Source organism: Eleginops maclovinus, chromosome 24 (assembly GCF_036324505.1).
Source record: "Eleginops maclovinus isolate JMC-PN-2008 ecotype Puerto Natales chromosome 24, JC_Emac_rtc_rv5, whole genome shotgun sequence".
NCBI lineage: Eukaryota > Metazoa > Chordata > Actinopteri > Perciformes > Eleginopidae > Eleginops > Eleginops maclovinus.
The window spans coordinates 8,082,466-8,090,384 of NC_086372.1; the positions used below are offsets into that span (position 1 = coordinate 8,082,466).

Below are 7,919 nucleotides of genomic sequence, written 5' to 3' on the forward strand. Positions count from 1 at the left end.
TCTGAGTATTTCCTCCCAGGCATAAGCATTTGTGTAGGTGCAGATTTGTAGCAGGAGGGCATCAGTAAAAAAAAGTTGAAAAAAATCTATGGCTTTGGTCATGGTACCTCGTGTTACTGGTACATCTAGGTGAACACCAGGCTGGCGTACAGGACGGAAAGATGGCAACTGGTTGGGCATGTCTGGATCATCATAGCTAGATGTCTGGACAACAGGTTGATTCACTCGATGTGCAGCTCTCCCTCTCCCTCTCCCTCGTCCTCTCCCTCGTCCTCTCCCTCGTCCTCTCCCTGCGCGCGGTCGCTCTGGCATTTCTTCTGGTGCCTCCCTTTCAGGCTCAGGCTCAGGCTCATCCTCCTCTGAGTCGGTGGCAGAACCAGGAGAAAGTTGAGTTCTAAAAGTTGAGATATAAAAAAAACAATACAAGTTGTTCACAACCTAGGTCAAAGCTAATTCCAGTCAGAAAAGGTGGTAGCAGAAAAGTTGCCACTGTCTACATGTCATTATTTTCTTTCTAGAAGTTAAGATAAAAAAAAAAAATGCAAATTGTTCACAACCTAGGTCAAAGCTAAGTTCAGTCAGAAAAGTTGTAGCAGAAAGGTTGCTTACTTACTAAATGTCATTAGGCTACTTTCTGTCTAGAAGTTGAGAACAAAAATACAAGTTGTTCAAAACCTAGCTCAAGGCTACTTTCAGTCAGAGAAGGTTGCTACTTACTAGGCATCCCATTACTTTCTTATATGCCATTACTTTCTTATAGGGAGCAAAAATAGACATTTCTGGAACTAAACAGAACGAGTAACACTGATATTTATTTATTTATTCAATCCTATATTCAGCTCTTCATCCAGACATGCCCATGGCATATGCTAACAACGCTACAATGTTGGCAAAGGGCTAATTTACCCGCGAGAGATAAAGCGCTAGTGATGCGCGGGTTAAGGATTTTTAACCCCCGCACCAACCCAACCCATCGTGACAGCCAATCCGCACCGCCCGACCCGCAAAATTACGCTCTGATTTTTTAACCCAACGCGACCCAACCCGCGAAAATGGGAGAAAAAAAAAAAAAAAGATAACAATGAGTTTACGTCGTGATTTGCCAAACGGTAGGCCTATTAACGAGGGGTTTTGCTCACAATTATGAGGAGATGCACGGCAGGCTATTATTTTCGCTAAACAAATGATTGACAGGAGGCATAGCTCGCAGCTTGCTGCTGCCTTCTGACGTGCTGCCTGTGTGCGGTGCATGAGACGGAGCGGGAAGAGAGGGAGAAAACCCCATTTTATCCTTACACAAAAGACAAGCATATGAACGGATACATATAACTATAATAGCTGGAATAATTGCGATTTTTACCCGACCCGCCCGCTACCCGCATTTTCCACGGAAAAAACAACCCGGCCCGCCTGACCCACGGGCTAGCCCGCGGGACCCACGGGTTTTGGGCCAGCCCGCGCATCACTATAAAGCGCGATCAAAAATAAACAATCACCAGGCACGATTTTTTTTGTTGTGACAGACAAAAAAACACATTATACAAAAGGCACAGTCTACTCTGAGTATTATCCCTCGAAACTATAATGTTTTATGAAGCTGTAAGTAGTCTAAAATACAATCTTGAGTTTCAAGAACTTTATTTGTTTACTCACGTATCATCGTTGTCGTCGTCGTCATGAAAGTCTTCATTCAGTTCACGGTCCAACTCGTACTCTTCTCCACTGGATATACCTCCTATTTCACTGTCTTCACCGCTATTGTCATCATTTGTGTGTTGACAACACATTTCTGCCACCTCAGCAGCTGAAAAACGCACTTGAGGATGCCTACGATCTGACATGTTCATTCAGTGTGCAGCCGCGAAATGAGCCAAACGCGATTCACCTGGCGATTCACGCGAACCTTTCTAGGGCGGGACGATCACAAGATGTAAAATGACATAACTCAGCCAATAGGCTATCAAAACGAACTCAACTACTTGACAGTGATTGGCTAGGTGTTGACAACATATCTACATAGTTTTTTTAATCGGTGAGGTTAAATGCGTGATTCAAACACGGCGAAGACGTCATGGTTCGATATCGAACCAAATTTACATGGGCCGTCAACAAAGGGTTAATCTTCTGTCAGCTGACCTTGGACGCCATGGAACGGGTCCAGTTTATCGTAGGCTATCGGGGAAGTACAGAAGAGTTTCCTTGAAAACCACACAGGTACAGTAACCCTGAACATCTGGTAATAAAAACGAATGTAAATTGCATTGCTCCATGATGGATTTTATATATAATAATTTTTAAAAAAGTGATTGAAGACATTGACCTTTGACATAACATATATTTTCAACCTCAGAATTACACAAGGGACAATAAGACCCAGGGAATAATGGAGAAGAGTCAGTGGGATCTGAAAAAAATACGTTTTCAGAGAAGACGACTGACCAGACTGGACGATTTTGTCCATACGTACAAGACCACCCTGAAGGCCCTTCTAAGGGAATACACTGACTCCAAAAGGAGGAAACAGAAGGTAAAAAGTTCAAACTATTTTTTACATAATACTTGTAAGTTATACTTTTGTGAGTCTGCATGAGTCCATTTCAGACAACCAAAACCATAACAGCGTATGTTGACTTTGATGGTTTCATTATCTTAAAGATACTGTAAGTATTTCACAGTGAAAATCTATTTGTTTAAAAATTAATTGTTATGTAATGACGTGGAACAATGCAGTATAGTGAAAGATGCAGGGGTACAGTTGCTGAACAATGAACTGTAATGTGCTTTGTTAATACTGTTTTTGATTCACTGTAGAGACATCAGGTGGATGTTGAGCGGTGGAAGCAGAGGAAGCACAGGAGAAGAGGAGTGTATGTGTCCCCAATGGCCAAGCCCTTTGTTTTTCAACAGCGCAAGACAAAGGTATATGTTTTTGAGCATGTTTTTTAAGCATCAGTGTAGAGGATACTCTATCACAGGTGATGTTATGTACAACATTATAAATATGTAGAATCTCAATTGACGTGTCCAAAAAAATTCTGTAATGTGAACTCATCAGCATTTTATTTACTGCAAGTATTTCTGTTCTGTTACTATTCTGTAAAAATAGTATTCACAATGTCGGTGCTAAATAACGATACTGTGAAATAAAAAAGGAAACACTGAATGTTAGACAAGAAACCAAAAGAAAACTACACCCACCCACCCACAACAGTAACATTGTATGATCCTCAGGTCACTGAGCTGTGGAAAAAAAGGGACACAGAAGTGGTGGTTTCTGTGGTCCCCTCTCAAGACAAAGGGCACAACATCGTCATTCACCACAGTGAATTGAGAACCCTTAGACCTCACAAGTGGCTTGTAGGCGAGGTAAGTAATCCTAATAATTTAACAGAACCACTGATTGTGAAACCGAATCAGAAGACTTGTAATTATCTTCAATACACCTTAAACTATTACCCCTCTCAGGGTTTCCCACAGCGCTTTCCTGTTAAGGCGGCCGCCTTAACAACACGGGGTTGCCGCCTTGACTAACGTCACGTCTCCAGAAAAAAAAAAAAAATGATATAGATATAGGCCTATAGCGATATTCGCCGTTTTACTCTTTCATGTTTTCTACCTTTCATTCCAAACCGTGACTGACAGTCTATCTTCTCTGCAGAACGCATTTAAAAATAAAAAACAAAAAACAAATAAAAGAAACGTTTTAAAATGTGGGGCTATGCCTCCAAATATGCCTCTGAATCGCGTGATGCGTCCGAACAGCGGCATCTAGTGGTATATGTCATTGTGCTATCATCGTTCGACCAACATCCTTCAAAACCAGCATTTTTCGGAAAGACTACTATTTGGATAGCTGACAACCTGTCGTATCAAGGTAAGATTATTATTGAATTCTATACTAGTCTAATAATAGTCTGTCAACTGTTCACTAGTAGGCTACCTGGATAAGCGTAATGTTTTCTTATCAAGGCTAATTGTGTTTAACGTTTACACGTGGCTATATTATTATAGCCTAGCCTGCCTTTGACATTTGCACGTAATTTTCTCTCGCAATGTTCACAGCCAAATGGATCGAAAAACTCAGCCCAAAATCGCCGGCTTCTTCATGCGACGTAGCCGGCCGACTTCACCCTCCGCATCGTCTCCCCCCCCCCCCCACCACCAGCACCTCCATCGCCGGATCCCCGGCAACCCAACAAACACAGAGGCAGTGGGTGGAACCCGGAGTGGGCTATGGATCCTAAATATGCAGGTTGGCTTTACCACACAGAACACGGTGAGTAGAGCATTATTTATTTTATGTTATATGTGAAAAGTGTAGACTAAGCTATATTAAGTGAGTTATTGTATTATTCCTAGGAATGTTTTGTAGAATCTGCAGGATGCACCGACAAAAGGCATCTCGTGGCCCCTCTCAAAGGCCTTTCATAGAGCTACCTTGTACCAACTACAGGCGCGATGCCTTGGACCAGCACTTGGGCTCAACGAATCATATTTCATGTGTGGGCTTTACAGCCCAATCAAGCCCAAGTTAGTATTTCTGAGTGGTTCAGGAATAATAATAATAACTTTTTTTTAAAAATGGTGATTAAATTATGTTTATTACATTTGAATTAACAGTGACAGCTGAATGTTTGTGTATTAGGTCTGCCCATCAATGAGGCATTTCAGCCCATTTTGAATTTGGAGCATGAGGCCATAATTGGTGGCTTTAAATGTCTATACTGGCTGGTAAAACATGAAATTGCGCACCATACAAATTACCCGGCATTGCTGGATCTGGCAGACCTCCTAGGCTGCGAATATTTTGCCAAACTGAAGGTAAAAAAATATTTCATTACAGTGTACATTTGCTGTCATGGGTTTCTAGTAGAATTAACTATAATTTAAGGATATATTATTTTCCTAGATTGATCAGAGGACAAACTACAGGTCCCACAGGATTGTGGATGAAATGCTACAGATTCTGGGTGAAGTGGTTGAGGAGCCCATTTTAGAGGCCATTAAATCATCAAAGGCTATTGGCCTGGAAATTGATGAGTCCACAGACATCTCTGTGACAAAACAGTTAGATCTCCATGTCAGGTACAGTAGTGGTCTTCTTCTTATTTTTTTTTAAATGGGTCATGATGAGGTCTTCCTGAATGTGTAACAAAACCAAGTAAGGCTAATTGTTTTTGTAAATACTCCAGGTACACAGACAAGGAAGGACGGATGTTCTGTCAATTCCTGGATCTTGTATCTATTCCAGATGGCACAGCTATAACTATAGCTGAAGCTGTGAAGGAGGTCATCATAAGAAAAGAAATACCTCAGGACCGCATCTTTGGCCTTGGCACAGATGGAGCCGCAGTGATGACCGGTAAAGTATAGGAAAAAGGACGGTTAAGTTAATGTCGAAACGAATAGGTTGCCTTGATCTAAAACCTTTTTGTTTTACTTTTATTTTAGGAAGAAGGAACGGCACAGCAAAATTGCTGACTGACTCCTGGCCAGGATTAGTGTCAGTGCACTGTGCTGCTCATCGCCTTGCACTAGCATGTAAAGATGCAGCAGATGGAGTGCCATATATGAAAATATTCAGAAAGCACCTACAAGACCTGCACCTTTATTTTAGGAATAGTGCAAACCGCACCAGCGCTCTAAAAGCAGCTGCAAGTGTGCTTGGAGTAGAAGACCTGAAAGTCACAGTAAGTGAAAACATGAAGTGTTTGAAGTGAAGTGCATCAAATTCCTTAGATAAATAATATTGAATTAAATTAATTGCTCTATCCCCCACCCCAGGAGGTTAAGGACACTAGGTGGCTATCACAAGAGAAGGCCATTTCAAATCTTCAAAGAAATCTACCTGCAGTGCTTGCTACACTAGCTGCAACTTACAGATTCGTTGCAGCTGTCCACCTGCAATCGGACATCCTGCCCTACCTGGCGCAGCTTTCAAAATTGTTCCAGAAGGAAGATACAATTTCATGGCAATCAAGAACCATGTAAGTTGTGATGTCACATTGATCTTTATTTAATGCATGTCAGTTTTCCTTTGCAAATGTAAAATAATGTTTAATTTGCATGTCTATAATAGGTTCCTGTTACCATTGAGACATTGAGAATAATTAAAGCAGCAGGTGAACGGCAACCCGAGGGCTCCTTTCTAGCTCAGGTTGAAGAGAAGGTGGCCAATCTGAACATCAGTGCAGAAGAAGACAGGGTGAGGCGTGGGACAGCTCTTCCCACCGACACCTTATGGGCACGTTTTCAGACACAAGTAAGCAAGCTTAAGAATGAATAAACAATAATAACGAGCCTGAAATATTAGGGCCTAAATTTGAATTTTCTCTTACATCTAATGTTAATAGGTCATGGAGCCTTACATTGACGGACTCATTGAGCACCTGGAGCTGAGGTTCCAGCAGCTTGGGATTCTTGGTGCCTTTAGTTCCCTGGGACCATAAGGACCACAAGCTGATGAGAGTCGTGCCATCTCAGATCTACAACTGCTGGCCAAGCAGTTCCCTCCCATCAGTGAGATGGCACTTCTCCAAGAGTGGCAGAGCTACAAAGTCCTAATAACAACCGGAATACTGAAAGTGAGTGATAGTCATTAACACAACTTAAGTTGTTTATGCGAGTTCATGCATCTGTCATTGACCAATGTTCTCATCCATCAGGACAAGTCCCAGCTGGAGATCATGACAGCAATGGCATCTGGGTATGATGAGCTCCATCTACTCTACCCAAACCTGTCCCTCCTCTCTGCAATCGCCCTAACAATACCAGTCTCCAGTGTGAATTGTGAGAGGGATTTCTCGGCGATGAATAGGGTAAGTCCATTATCATCTCTCAATCTTAGATTCTATCAAAATTGTAAATATTATACAAAAGTATAAAATAATCTAAACTTCAGTTAATTCACTGTCTATAGATCAAGACAGACCTAAGAAACAGGCTGCAGGGCAACAGTCTGACAGCCTGCATGAAAATGAGCATCAATGGTCCGCAGGTGAAAGACCTACAGTACAGCAGGGCCCTTGAGATTTTTTTCAGCAAACCAAGGAGGATTGCTTGTAGTGATGCCACTTGTCAGCTCTGCCATTAGTGACCTTGTTGAATAATTGATGTTTTGCAGTTCTAATAGCAAAATCATCATGTTTAACCCTTTAATTATAATTTTAAAAGCTAAAGATTTTTTATTTATTGTAAGAGATAAGATATTGTATTATTTTGTTGTTTAATGTTTAATAAATAGTTGTTCTCAAAGTTGTAATCAAAGTCTGCACTTTATTCCCCTCGGTGATGTGCTTGCGACGCAACGGTGAAACCCCCCCCCCCCGGAGATGAGTACATTTGTATGTCTGTATACACAGAGGAAGGAATGAGTGGCCGTTTCTCTTCTCTCAGAAATGCCTATTCTCACACTTTGGCATCCTGACGGACGTCGATGTCCTTCAACAACTAGCAGGAGGTAATTAGTCGACGAGGACAGGCCATCCTGGATTACTGTGCAACACTGGACAACCCCAAGATCTGCGATGTTCTGGCCCGCTATGATCCAGACTCTGACAAGGCTGCCTGCATCCTGCTGCTCCTAATGTCGTACTTCAAAGAGCGAAGGAGAATTTGAAGCTTAAAGTTGATGTAAGATTTTTTATTCAAATATTTAAAATGCAAAATGAGTGATTACATTAGACCCCATTTGTTACCTTGTATGATTTACCTCTGACCAATGAACAATATTTATCCTTTAACGTTAAATCTATGCTATTGTGTGTTACTATGTTACAGCCATGTGCAACTGCTGTGGACGTGAATACTGCAGAACTCCCCAGCACCCCCTGTTTGATCATTCAAGGTAATGTTACTTGGACCTTGTATCGACATTTCTAACTCAGTATTTTGTTTTGATTCTAGGAATCTACATGACC

General features: G+C 41.6%; 2 long non-coding RNA genes across 2 annotated transcripts; both read left to right on the forward strand.

Annotated features, from left to right (window-relative positions):
* The first annotated feature begins 4,596 nt into the window (after positions 1-4,596).
* LOC134861054 (uncharacterized) lies at positions 4,597-5,871 on the forward strand. The gene is made up of 5 exons (XR_010165355.1): positions 4,597-4,821; positions 4,910-5,085; positions 5,193-5,362; positions 5,452-5,690; positions 5,785-5,871. It is a non-coding gene; the product is annotated as an uncharacterized LOC134861054 (long non-coding RNA).
* A 579-nt stretch (positions 5,872-6,450) lies between these two features.
* LOC134860639 (uncharacterized) lies at positions 6,451-7,083 on the forward strand. The gene is made up of 3 exons (XR_010165264.1): positions 6,451-6,584; positions 6,666-6,818; positions 6,920-7,083. It is a non-coding gene; the product is annotated as an uncharacterized LOC134860639 (long non-coding RNA).
* The last annotated feature ends 836 nt before the right edge of the window (positions 7,084-7,919 follow it).